Here is a 13,864-nt window from a genome sequence, read left to right as displayed (position 1 = left end):
CAATATCGTGTTATGGAAGTGGCAAGGCTGATAGTGACTAGCCGGCAACCTTTAACATGTCTTTTTTTTTTTTTTTGTCTGTGTCCAAGTGAGATTATTGTAGTGGACCACTTTTTTTTTTTTGGAGTGAGTGGGAGGAAGCCGCTGAGCATGTAAGCCTTTTTGGGGCCGCACGTCTGCCAGCTTGCAAGACTCAAAAGCTATCCCAGCATTAAAAATTCATGAAGGCGTCTCCTGTTTGGGGGGGGCTGAGTCAAACTCTATCGGCGGGCCGAGCACTGTCAAGTGCCCTCCGTAGTTCTCTTTCAAATCATCGTATTTGACGTTGCATCAGTCATAAAAGAAAAGTGGGCACTCATGCGCGAGAAGGGGGACGTCTCAAGTCTATTTTGGACTTCTGTGCCATAGTTTGAACTGTAGCTTGATTTGCGAAGTTCAGACATATTCAGGCAGATTTGGGCTTTTTGTTTTTGCTTTCTTGGTCGGGATGTGCTGTCCAAAACTTTTCCGTCCATCACTCATCCAGGTGCCTTTTCGAAGAGCGGCGAGCCGAGTTCTGGCTCTCGGCCCATCAAAGCTGCAGTGATCCGCGGGCGATGCGGCGCTCGTCCAGCGTAAGCTCGACTGCGATGCTTCCGATTACTCCCGCACGGCAAGCGAATAAGATCCGAACGACCGGGATCAGATGTGCGGAGCAAAGGGGAAATTCATCAGCGCTTAAACTGATTGTCTAAGTGCAAAGAGATCAAGGTAGACGTGTGCGAGACAGGAGGGAGCACGCCAGGGCGGCTCGGCTCCAGTTCCTGAGTTCCGTATTTCCCTGAATGAAAATTCCACTTTTTTCATAGTTTGGCCGGTCCTGCAATTTGTATACTGTTTATTCAAATTAGACTGTCACTCAAATCCCCATCGCCAATCCGTGTTGCCTGCCTTTGGAACATGGCAACAGATGTGTGACGTATTGCTAGCTTCGCATGCGGCTTCCTTTTGCTACAACAAGGACTTAAAGCACCAAGAATTGCAATGACTGACCAGGATTTTCCCTTTGGCCATGATGCAATACGGGATTGTAGTTAAAGGGAAGCCATTTTCAACCAAAAAGAAAAACATTTCCAGAGTTTCAGTCGGAGGTTTCGTCCAACCACGACGTGTTTGCTGCCATCAACACGGGGTGCGTTCGGAAATTCACTCTGACACTTGTGCACCATTCTGCGAGTGTGTTGCATGTTCGGAGAGGCAGAGTGCGCTCCCCTCGCATTAATTTCCGAACGGAGCGGATCAGCCAATCAGCAGCACTTTCTCAAAGTCTTTCCATCTTTACCGTCTGACACACGAAGCTCTGGCACTCCTTTTTGGGGGACTCTAAATAACCGAACTGCACATTTGAACAACGCTGCGAGTTTCCGAATGGTCGGAGTGAAGCAATCCATCACTCAAATCCTACTTCTGAACACATCCACAACTCGGGGACGGCGCCCCGGGAGTGAATCCAAGCTCCAGTTTTCTTGGACTCATATTTTTGTAAAATAAAATTCGCCCCCAAAATGCGGAACGATTTAGAGTCCAAGAAATATGGTGCTGGGTGGACACCATATTTGAAGGTTTTTTTTGTATTGGGATAATTTTACCCCCCAGGTACCATGGTGGACTTGTGGTTTGCACGTCTGCCTCACAAATTTGAGGTTCTGCTTTAAAAAAGATCGGATAAATGGGTTGATTGTCTATATGGCTCCTGTGAATGACTGGCAAGCAGTCCAGGCCGAGCTCAACATCAGCTGAGATCGTCTCCAGCTCAGCCGCGAACACTCATGGGGACAGCCAATCAGCAGCACTTTCTCAAAGTCTTTCCATCTTTACCGTCTGACACACGAAGCTCTGGCACTCCTTTTTGGGGGACTCTAAATAACCGAACTGCACATTTGAACAACGCTGCGAGTTTCCGAATGGTCGGAGTGAAGCAATCCATCACTCAAATCCTACTTCTCAACACAACCCGGGGACGGCGCCCCGGGAGTGAATCCAAGCTCCAGTTTTCTTGGACTCATATTTTTGTAAAATAAAATTCCCCCCCAAAATGTGGAGCGATTTAGAGTCCAAGAAATATGGTGCTCTGTGCACACCATATTTGAGGTTATTTTTCTATTGGGATAGTTTTACCCCCCAGGCAGCATGGTGGACTTGTGGATTGCACGTTTGCCTCACAAATTTGAGGTTCTGCTTTAAAAAAGATCGGATGAATGGGTTGATTGTCTATATGGCTCCTGTGAATGACTGGCAAGCAGTCCAGGCCGAGCTCAACATCAGCTGAGATCGTCTCCAGCTCAGCCGCGAACACTCATGGGGACACGCAATACAGAAAATGGATGGATGGATGGATGGATTTCCCCACCGCCCCTTCCTCATCGCTTGGATCTCTAGCTTGGTTTTATTTTGTTATTCTTCAAACATGGTTTTCTTGGACTCATATTTTTGTAAAATAAAATTCCCCCCCAAAATGTGGAGCGATTTAGAGTCCAAGAAATATGGTGCTCTGTGCACACCATATTTGAGGTTATTTTTCTATTGGGATAGTTTTACCCCCCAGGCAGCATGGTGGACTTGTGGATTGCACGTTTGCCTCACAAATTTGAGGTTCTGCTTTAAAAAAGATCGGATGAATGGGTTGATTGTCTATATGGCTCCTGTGAATGACTGGCAAGCAGTCCAGGCCGAGCTCAACATCAGCTGAGATCGTCTCCAGCTCAGCCGCGAACACTCATGGGGACACGCAGTACAGAAAATGGATGGATGGATGGATTTCCCCACCCCCCCTTGGATCTCTAGCTTGGTTTTATTTTGTTTTTCTTCAAACATGTCAACATTTGGCTGTCCGTGGCAGAGCTCAGCCAAGATTCTACCCTCTCGTTTTTGGGCCTGGGCCGTCACGCACCACATAGAAGGCCTGAAAACTCTCCAATGGGCCTTGTGTGTGCGCCATCCATCCTTGCCCTCATGTTTTTTTTAGTTTTTTTTTTTTTTGGCTTTTGTTTTTCTCACTGCGGCACTCTCGTTGTTTATCAAGCGTGCGCACTCGTGCCCCCGGGAGGACACCGGGCCGAGCTTTCCGTGGCAGTGGAACGGCATTTTAGGCGACTTATTGACTGAAACATTTGAGACGGGCATAATGCAAATCCCCAAGTTGCTCACTGGCAAGTCAGATTGGGTGAGCCCGAATTATTGCGCCTCCAGGAGGAAACACGCCCTTTTGGGTCCCCACAAAGGCTTTGGTCCATCCTAGTTGTGTGTGTTTGAGTGTGTTTTTGTCCTTGTGTGAGTTTTTTGGTATGTGACTGCGTGTGGCTGATTGTGTTGCTACTGCATATTTGTGATTTTCCATTTTTTTTTGCTTTGAGTGTGTTTTTGTCCTTGTGTGAGTTTTTTGGAATGTGACTGTGTGTGGCTGATTGTGTTGCTACTGTATGTAGATATTTGTAATTTTCCATTTTTGTTTTGCTTATTCGTGTATGTTTTTGTGTGTTTGTGTTGATGCTTTAGTGTGTTCCTGTATGCGTGTTTGCATTTGTTTGCACACAGCTAAGGGCTGCCTTCCAAAGCGGGTTTCTTGGTTTGGCCATGTTTGACTCTGAGGATCATGTGCGTCTTGTGCAAATCAAGAGAGCGCACCAGATAATTACAAGCTGGTTGCGTGTATGTTTTTGTGTGTTTGTGTTGATGCTTTCGTGTGTTCCTGTATGTGTGTTTGCATTTGTTTGCACACAGCTATAAGGGCTGCCTTCCAAAGTGGATTTCTTGGTTTGTCCCATGTTTGACTCTGAGGACCACGTGCGTCTTGTGCAAATCAAGAGAGCTCACCAGATAATTACAAGCTGGTTATTTTGAAAAGGCGTGATCTGATGATGTTTATTAATTAGCTCATGGCTCCTCCATCAGCATCATCATCATCACCATCATGAGAAACTCTGCTTGCTAATGTGGCCTTTTGTGCCGACTGGCGGCAGATGGTCCGGTGGAGCAGTGGGGCCCGGCGGGCCGGGGGTCCGGGTGCTCCTCAATGGGCTCGTGCAGCTGCTCGGATTTTTATCGGATTTAATGAAGAGGAATTTGACATCTTGCCGAGGTTCAAAAGTGGCTTGATGGGGGAAAAGCTGAGATGGAAATTGCATTTGGATGCTGAGCGATGTTTTGATGGACTGAAATGGCCAAGGCTGAAGGACTTGAGTGTTTCTTTGCGTTTTTTTTTTTTGTACATATGCAGTAAGCCCCTACCAATTCTGACATGAATAGCCAACTTGAGTGGTTACTGGAATTTAAAAAAAAAATGCTGTTAATAATTTACACATTAAATGCATTCCACGCCATGAAGCCAAAACATTTCTTTTCATCAAATGTTTTAAAGATTATTGGATTTTGGAGAAAAAAAAATTCCTTGTCTTGTGTGGAATTTCTTGTACTAAAAAAAAAAAAAAATAGGTCAAGATATTAAAAATCAGTGTATGCATATCCCACCCACATATTTGCATTGTAGGCCTTTTCACACTGCACTTAGCAAATGCCTCAGACGCATATGTATGCTGTGATGCGTTTCTTTCATTTGTGTCATTTGACTCGACTAAATTCGCAGAGGCTTTCCCGCTGTTCCTTTTCCACTTTCAGAGGCGCACGGGTGGACTTCAGGCTTGCCTCAGCTTTCCGTTCACATGGGAAGCAAACAATTCCGATATCCTCAAGTCTCTTTGATTGTGATTGCTCTCGGCAGCACAACGCGGCCGCAGATTGTTGGCCTCTATCCCATTACCGGCTGATTGCTCTTCCAGTGGTTTCCCCAGACATTGATCTCGAACCGGAACTTCCAATTTGCGATGTCCTTCCGGTAAGTGTCTTTTCTTATTCTGTTCTTGTCAATAACCTGTCATGAAAACGGAATTATACTCCCCGTGTTTGTTGCGTAGCTTTAGCCGCTACCTTTCGCATAAGACTGCCGCACACCGGAGCTATCTGCTGAGCAAAAAAAGGTCAGTGGAGTCTGCTCGGCATATCGTGCGTGTGCGTAATTTTCTGTGACTTTTCCGAGACGAACATGTAACGCGTTTGATATTTTTCACATCGCCAAGCGGAAAACTGATTGTATGCGTGCTACTTGGGCTACGTGCTGAGAACGGAAGTTCAGGTGGACAATCAAATCGCATCCAAAGCTGGGAGCAGTTGATGCTACGTACATGTTTTCAAAACATTCTTCGACGACGACTGCGCCTTATCAATAAAACGAGCAGGAATGACAGCTTTTTCGGGTCCCCGGTTTCAAAGAACCCGTTGGCTAAATTTGGTCATTTGAGCAAATGGCTTATTTCCAAAATGTGTATCCAACGAATCGCGATTCACATTCATCGGTAACCAAGAAGCTGTTCTCAGATTCAAAAATGTTGCTCACCGCTGCTCTAACACGTAGCCTTCGTCTTGAAATCATGCGAAGGTGCACTCGATTTGCTGACCCACCCGTCCGGCGTGGAGTCGCGGCTACTTTCTGACCACCAATTATTACTTCCCGGGTACAAATTAGCATTTTGAGCGCACACAATTAGCTTCCGCCCCCAAAGCTCAAGGTTAGTTTAACACCAAGAACCTGTGCGTTCCTCCAACTGCCAGATAAACGCGTCGGGCTTTGATCCAGGTGCCAAAATGCACACGAGTATGAACACATTATAAGTGCGAGGATTAAGACTTTTATTCACATGAACGGTGGGCGGGGGTGGGATGAAGAGATGCCTCTACAAGGCGAAGGAGGTGCGGCACAAACGCCGACGGTGATGGAGCGAGAGCGAATTGAACGCATGATTTTTTTCACATACTTGACTCACGCATGGAGCACTCAAATCACTTGTAGGGAAAAAACATCTCAGGGGCACGTCTCATTATTTTCCCAGAAACAAATTAATTGAGCGAAAAAAAACAAAACAAGCGCTTTTCAACAGTGACAATATATTCCACACGCCATTGAGGATTCTAGGAAAGATATTTATTCACTTGCAGAAATCCGCCTTAATAAATTCAGGTCGAAGGAGGCCGTCCGTGTTCAACCTCAGCTCGCCTTCAACACGAATGAATGAATCTATGAATCACTTCATGCTTGGACACAGAACAGACCACATCGCCGAGCGCTAATGCACAATTGTGATTGGTGCCCTGAGTAATCTTAGTTGATGCTGCGCAAAGGAAAAAAAAATTGCTTATATACACTAAGCGGTTTATACGTACTCTTGGACTTCCAGGCTGGAGTATCAATAGCTTTGAATATGGGTCACTTCATTCGAGGACAGTATTATTTCTTGAGATATTGTTTTTCTTTTCTTCTCTCATCGCCCGTTGTTGAAGCTACTTCTTCAAATGAGGACGGAGCTAAAGAAAAATAAAAGCGCACGCTTTGAACCGGGCAACTGTGTGTGTGTGTGTAATTTTATTACTAAAAGACCACAAGTCTTGTTTTTGAAGACCTGATTCGCCCAACTTGTTTAAAATTCATTGTTGACTCTACTTGATTTGCTTAATTTTTGCCAGAGTCACTTGGGACTTGCACATATTTGACTTATTCCCATCTCGGTCGTTAACTAGTCGCCGGTCCATCGCAATGCACATATAGACAAACAACGCTTCACATTCACACAAATTGACAATACGCAGTCTTGAGTCAACATGAGAAGCACGTTTTGGGATTTGGGAGAAAGTGGGCTGGCGGGCTCGATACATTAGGCCCATAATCCTATTGAATAAACATGACAAAAATCCTCCTCCGTGTTTTTTTTTTTTTTTTTTTTTTTTGAGGTTAAGTATCACGCAGACCGAAACTTCTTGCCAAGTTTCCGCCACTTTATTCGCCGGTTATCTGATATTCTGTTGACACTCCAAAGATTGGCGACTCGGGCGAAGGCGGCAGAGGAGGAGGGACGCCATCAAGGTGAGCGTGGAGCGGGCGCCTCGGTTATCAGTGTGTTCACGCGGCTCTCGCCGGAGTCAGACGGTGTGAAATTGCAGGAAAGCCAACGCCGAGCTCGGACCCAGGGAGCGTGTTTGGAGAATGAAGGTGAGTTTGTCTCAATCGGACCGTGTCCGCCTCCGCCGCCCCGTTGGTCGGCACTTCCTGACTCTCAGCGATCTGGCAAAACTCGCTCTTGTCGATTTGAGTTTTTACATTGGCAGTTGAGTCGTTCACGTGTACTTTGCTCCTGGGTAACGTGTTACCGGCATCATTGTCAACAGCAGCAACTCACCAGATCCACGTCTGTTTGACCCCTTTCTCACCTCGCTTACGCCGCTTTATGTAATCTTATAAACATGTATAGCCATAAAACACACACACACACACACACACACACACACACACACACACACACGTAAGAATGGGACATCATTCTCACACTAAATGTGTGTGTGTGTGTGTGTAAAGCAGGAAGCGCGCAGTGAGGCTGAACAGGAAACTGCGAGGCTCCATTCCTCAGGTCCCTGCACAAGAAGCAGCTGTAATTGGCTTACACACATTCCTGTCAGGATTAGCCCTGGTCCCATATTTGTTTATTAAAAAAAAATGTGTTAAAACATTGGCTTTGGGACCTGAATTACATCCTGGGCAAGTGTCAAAACAGTAGAGTCAATATTTTTTGAATGCAAGTATTATCCCGACTTCATCTTGAACAAGTTCGAGATAGTTTATTTTATTTGTTTTTATAAGCAGCTTTCACTTACTACTGGGTAATTGGGAGGAAAACGTATGATGCAGCGCATTTCTGCCACTGCCATCGAAAACTAAAATCGAGTTCAAGGTCAAGCAAAAACCACAACCGGTGAGGGAAAAGCCCGACACAGACGTCGAAAGATCAAAAGTGTTCCTAATGGTATGTCCAGCGGGTAATGCCGGAACGCGCGATTCCAGTCCTGGAAGGCCGCTAGCCTGCATATTTTCCATCTCTCCCTGTTTGCTACACACCTGATTCAAACGAACAGGTTCAAGATCCGGCTTCAGTAGAGCTTGCTGGTAATCTGATCATTTGAATCAGGTGTGTTGCAACAGGGAGAGATGGGAAGGAAACATTCAGGCTAGCGGCCTTCCAGGACCGGAATCGCCCACCGCGGGTGTCATGGCTGCCTCAATTTCCTGGCGCTGAAATGACATCACTTCTTTTTAGTTCTCCCCTCAAAGGACGTTTGGTAGGAAGGCGTCTTGAAAGTGTTCTCAATGGAGAACCACCGAGGGGACTATTTATCCGGCGGAGGAGTCACCTGCCGGCACGTCAGCGCCTCGCTGTCCAATCCTGGTGCGCCTCCTCTGCGTGTGTGCGTGCGTCTTTTTTGGACATCCCTCCCTGCTTGTGCTGTCTCCACAAGCCCCGCGCGGCGCTCAAGCTCGCTACTTACTCGCCGCCTGCCTCCGAACGCGCGGCTCAGAATCATTGCGGAAGGCGCCCAGCCTCCTCATCCTCCTCATCCTTCTCGGGACCGCGCCAGCGGACTTGGACCGCTGGCCCCCTGCCGAACCCGGCTTGCTTTGTTTTGGATTGTCTCTCCCGTGCCATTTGTGTGCGCAACAGCCGATGTCTGCAAGGTAAGTGGATGGACTCAGGAAAAGTTACGTGATGTGCAATGAAGTTGCGAGGAAAAAAAAATGGCAGACGATGCTCGATGCTGTCGTTGATTTGTAAAAGTTTGGCAAACTCGTGATGTCACCCCTTTACCCAATAGCCTATTTTATTATTATTCGATAGGAAAGAGATAAAATATAAGAACAAGCATTAAAACGACAAGCCTCCTTACATGGCAAATCGTTCCATAGATTTGCAATCTTGTTTGTTTGTGATGTCCGTACATGGCCACGCGTTTGTTGCGGGAATTGATCGCTCCTTTTCCTCGCAAGTGACCCTGGGCTTGTTTTACCTTGTAGCATGGTGTGTGGTGATGAGGATGATGACGAAGAGCAGAAGCAATGGCATCCGCGCGTGTGTGTGTGTGTGTCAGTGTGTATGCCGGTGCAAATATTTCCCCACAATTGCCGCAGTTATTCACCAGTTGGGGGTTTGACATAAAGCGTTTTATACACACACACACACGCACACACCTCCCAAATCGTCATTTAGAGTACTGCTTAAAATCTAAAAATAAATAAATAAAATGGCGCCACCATCATGACCAAAATACTGTTGTGTAGTCAGCCTAAGTGTTCTCAAAAACAAGGCAAAGGCTCTACAATTTTAAGCGCGGTTTAGACAATGACGCTGATTTTACATTTATGAAAAAAAAAATGTACTTGCATAATGAATGAATTACATTTTAAAACTACTGCACACAAGTTAAATACAGTTTAGACCCAAAATGTTTGAAAAACAAAAAAACGCACCTGTATTACACCTCATTCTATTAATGTGAGTGGAGTGTGCGCTGTGTGCACGCGTGCGTGTGTTTCTCTCTTCTGCTGGAGGTGGTGCAGGAATGTGTTTATTTGGACCTTCCCACTGCAGACTCGGCTACGAAGGACAAGAAGGCAAACTGTTCCGGGCTTGATAGATGCGTCTTGTCGCACTTAGCGACACTTCGGCATTGCTCCTCATTTTGACATTCCCCCTCCAAATGCAAGCTCAATGGGGTGGTGGGGGGGCTAAATAGTGGTCCGCTTACTGGACATGAGAGGAATCGCCACCACGGCACACCGCCAAACCGCCAAACCAAAATGTCACAAAAGTAAACACGCTTCGACACTTCAACATTGTTCTTGCATTCCTGGTGCTGGTGGAAGCAGCTTTGAATTGTTTTGCCGGTCAGTTTACATCGCGAGCATTGCTCGATGAAGAAAGGTGCTTTTTCATTTTCGCTGCAGTTGGAAACTTGTCCACTTTGCTGCCACATGGAAATGGCCCCGCTTGCTGCCATGTTTGAGTTTTTGCTATTTAATTGTGGTCGCTACAGGCTGAGGACCTGCTAACACTAACATTGCCTGTTTATTGAGCAATCGCTTAGCATTTTACTGCGTACACAAGGCAATATTGGTTTAAGAAATGTGTTTGTATTAGACAAACAATATTGTGCTCCCCCCCCCCACCAGTTGGACACAGTTCTTCCTGTGTTTTTGTAAAATATCTGCGATATGCTTTTGTCAAAAAACCCAGAGAATCAAAAATTACAGTAGCAGTAGCATCTTTGAATTTCAGTAGCATTAGCATCTTTGACACAGCTCACCTGTCTTATGCTAGTGAGCATCTTGACACTCATGCCCATATACTGCTGGTGTGGGCGGTTACAAAAAAAAAAAAAAGCATGATTATTTTCACTCTTGGGTGCAGCACTTCATACACTACTGTACACTGTGTGTATGTGGCGCATAGTCACCTTCCCAAACAAGCTCTCCTCTTTTCCCCTACCACGGCCATGCGAAAACGAGTATGCGCCGCTTACCAGAAGCTAATTTGGGCATCCAAATAAACTCAATGCAGCTCTGCTTACCTTTTGACTTTGACATGATTCGCAAGTGGGTGATACAGTGCAGCAAACGGATTTTGGCGGTGATGTCACATGTCGCCATCGCTTCACTTTATGACGGATTGAGTTAGACGCTATCCCGGTTGCTGTCTTCAGCTGCTGCGCATCCCAACCAGCATCAAGGATTAGCCCCCCCCTCCATCAAGGCCACGCGGCCACCGCCTGGCACCACTCGAGCACTTTTCTCGTCTAGAGCTGCAGGAGCCGCTGATTGCTATTTTACAGGAGTCAGCTGGTCCGACAGACGGGCTGACATCCCCCATTGGGTTTCATTAGAGCTGGTCTTGATGTTGAAGCTCGCCTAATCCACTTTCGCCGACCGCAATGAAGCGAGCTGCGGCAGCTATCTTTAGACCACGCACAAGCGCAGACCTTTGGCTTCCATCATTAAAACAATGGCATGAAACTCTCCAGTCAATGTCTTCAGTGAAAGAGGCCGACCAACGTCTGCTGATCCACGCTAATGATGACTTTTAGCCCGGATAGAGCGGTGTCGCTCTCTTTTATTTGATTTCATATAGCAGGAACGCGAAAACTTTTTACGCTATCGTGAACCTCCGCTATTTGCAGGAAATCGAGACTCAGCCGTGCCACGAGAAGTGAAACGTTTGTTAATTGCCAATAGATGCCATAAGATGATGGCAAAGCAGTATTGATGTCGAAATGAAACTCCTCAACTCACTTAAAAATACGTTCTTGACACCAGGATGACACCAGGATGTCACCAGATGGCGCCAAAACTCTATTTACACTTGGACATGGCTATTGCTTGACCTAATGAAGCTCTTTTCCTCACGTCAACATAGTTCCTTGCCACCTATTGGGGTTGCATTTTCCCTCGATGCAGCTCTGCTTACCTTTTGGCTTAGACATGACAGGCTTTCAGACAGTGTGGCGCAGGAATTGCTGTGCGGGTAGGGGGGGGGTGTATTATTTGCTGACCAGTGATGTCACTATTCGCCTCATTTACATCACACCACTCCCACACGCTGTCACAATCGGGCGAAATTCTAAATGTCTCGCTCACTGACACATTTTCGGAAGATATACGTCGTGACTTCCCACTTGATGGCTGGGCAGCCCCCTCCGGAGACACAATTATCTGCATACAAGCAAATTGAAAAGTTCAATTCTTCATCGTGTGGGTCCTCGATGGTCATTAATTTAGATACAGCACAGATGGCGTTCTCTCATAATCCTCCGAATATCTCACACAATTATCGGATTGTTAACGTTGTAATCGCTAACTGTCATCACATGGTACAGTATATTACCAAAGAAAACTTTTTTTTTTTTTTAATCGCAAACTAATCATGCGTGCCACACTGACGCTGACGGTGTTTGACCTTTATCAAGCTGTCACACGCACGGCGGCAATAAGGCGCTCACTTTAGGGCCGTTAGCGGTGCCACTCCATGTTTGTCTTGAGATATCGTGCATGTTCGGCACACAGCGGTGCACGCACCGCGCCAGATAATACAAGCGCGCGTGCGCACGCGCTGTACTGCAAAGATCACGGCACGGGCAAGGACAAGGGAGGGTGATTCAAGAAGTTCCAAAAAAAAAAAAAAAAAAAAAACCCGTCCGCAACCCACTTGCTCAAATGACGTCCGATTATCGACATATAAGAGCTGTCCGATTGACTAATTGATCCAAGATTGCCACTCAACTTCGATTTTGTTTACCAAACCCCAAAAATGTTTCCCTTGACATGACACGAGGACATTTGGAACAAACAACAGAAAAAAAAAACATCGAGTTTGATTGGTGGAGGAGTTGAGAGACAGCCTGCAGGGCCGCCACTCACTCTCCACATTTCCATACAAACGCTCCGCGAGCTGCACGCATGACAAAGCTTCAAACAGTTTTTCTTTGAGCGCCCTCCACCTTTTTTTTTTTCTCCCCTGTCATCTTTTTTCTCCTTCCCTCGCTCTGGAAATTCTGATTCATGTCTAATATGCGACTGCTCTCTTGGGCGTGCTCTGTCTGCACCTAGTAAATAACAAGTCGGCCTCGATTTGTCAATAAGAGTCTGTTGGCGAGGGATCAATTAAGGTGATGGGCGCACCCACAACCATGTTGACGTCTTATTTATGATTGAATAATGTGGTATTGATCATATTACACGTTGATTTGTAAACACCCCCCCCAGCATAATGGTGAATTGAATTAGCACTAAACTGTTTCTTTTTTTGGGGGGGCCTTTTGTTTTTGTTTTTCATTTAGAAATTACTGCAGAGCCTCAAATGAGTTCGCCGAGCCTGTTTCTTCACGAGTGACATTGATAAGCGGACCGATGCCACCGGTCCTCACATGTGACAATTTGTTCATCATGTGTGTCCAAGCACCAGATGGTGAAAAGAACACGCGCCTTGGCTTCATAAAGTGCGAAAAACCGAGAAATCAAGAGATGACCGCCACGATCGTCCGTCCTCCGCCGTTGCGGTCTTTTAATCTTGGCTTTCCCCGCCCGTGACAGCTGAACGCTTTCTCAAGAGGTCGCGTAAGGCGGCGGCGGCGGCGCAAATGCCCGCAAACGAGAGTTGACGACTTGCGCTGTGAAAAACAAGACAGATGGAAGGAGCTCACGGCGGAGAATCATAAAAAGAGAAGGCAGTAACACAAAATAAATCTGTTCTTAACGTTAACGCCGATGCCACTCTGTGGGCTTTATGTTCCGCTTAATAGAATTAGCCCAAAGGCAAAACATTCGGGACCAAGAACAAGTCACACCAGTTCAAAATGCGGCATCCGGAATCTCCTACTTTTCTTTTCTGGTGCTGCATCGTTTTTAACTCGGATTGTCCATCAGGATGATGTGGCGGCCACATCACGAAGTGGTTCCGAAAGGCCATTTTGAAACCAAGAAGTCAGCAATCATCTCTGAATAAAGCAAAAACGATCACTCCTTAGCTTGCCGTTGTCGTCGATATTGTACGGGTATCAATATAAAACTGATGATTCCCTTTTGCTAATTTCGTACTCATTTTAAGAATTCGACATCCTTGATTTAGGCCGGTGACTTGGCAGCGTTTTCCATAAACGGCCACCGTGAACTAGAGCAGAGCAACTTGTCGCTCCCGGCCACCGGGCTCCGTCACTTTTAACCGCATCAACATTTCTTGTACTTCCCTTGTTTGACATTGCGTATATCATCATAATTGCATCGGGGGGAAAAAAAAAACTCACAGAAGCTGGCGATAAAACAACATAGAAGCGGCATTTGGTTCCAGTTAAGTCACCGGGAGACTTCATAAATCACAATTTACAAGTGTTCCAAACAAGCCATTTGATAAAGGACCAGTGAATCGCTAATCGGGTTGTTGGCTGAATCCCACTAATTGACACT

At 46.2% G+C, this 13,864-nt stretch overlaps 1 protein-coding gene across 1 annotated transcript in view; it reads left to right on the top strand.

Annotated features, from left to right (window-relative positions):
• The first annotated feature begins 7,917 nt into the window (after window positions 1-7,917).
• The window catches only part of chrm3a (cholinergic receptor, muscarinic 3a), a 57,103-nt gene continuing 51,156 nt past the window's right edge, over window positions 7,918-13,864 (top strand). Inside the window, exon 1 of the mRNA XM_019860253.1 lies at window positions 7,918-8,590. The gene's annotated coding sequence lies outside the window, so the exon portion shown is untranslated. The remainder of the gene's footprint in view (window positions 8,591-13,864) is intronic.

Source organism: Hippocampus comes, unplaced genomic scaffold (assembly GCF_001891065.2).
Source record: "Hippocampus comes isolate QL1 unplaced genomic scaffold, H_comes_QL1_v1.1 scaffold39, whole genome shotgun sequence".
NCBI classification, from domain to species: Eukaryota; Metazoa; Chordata; class Actinopteri; order Syngnathiformes; family Syngnathidae; genus Hippocampus; species Hippocampus comes.
This window is presented reverse-complemented; position numbering and strand designations above follow the sequence as displayed.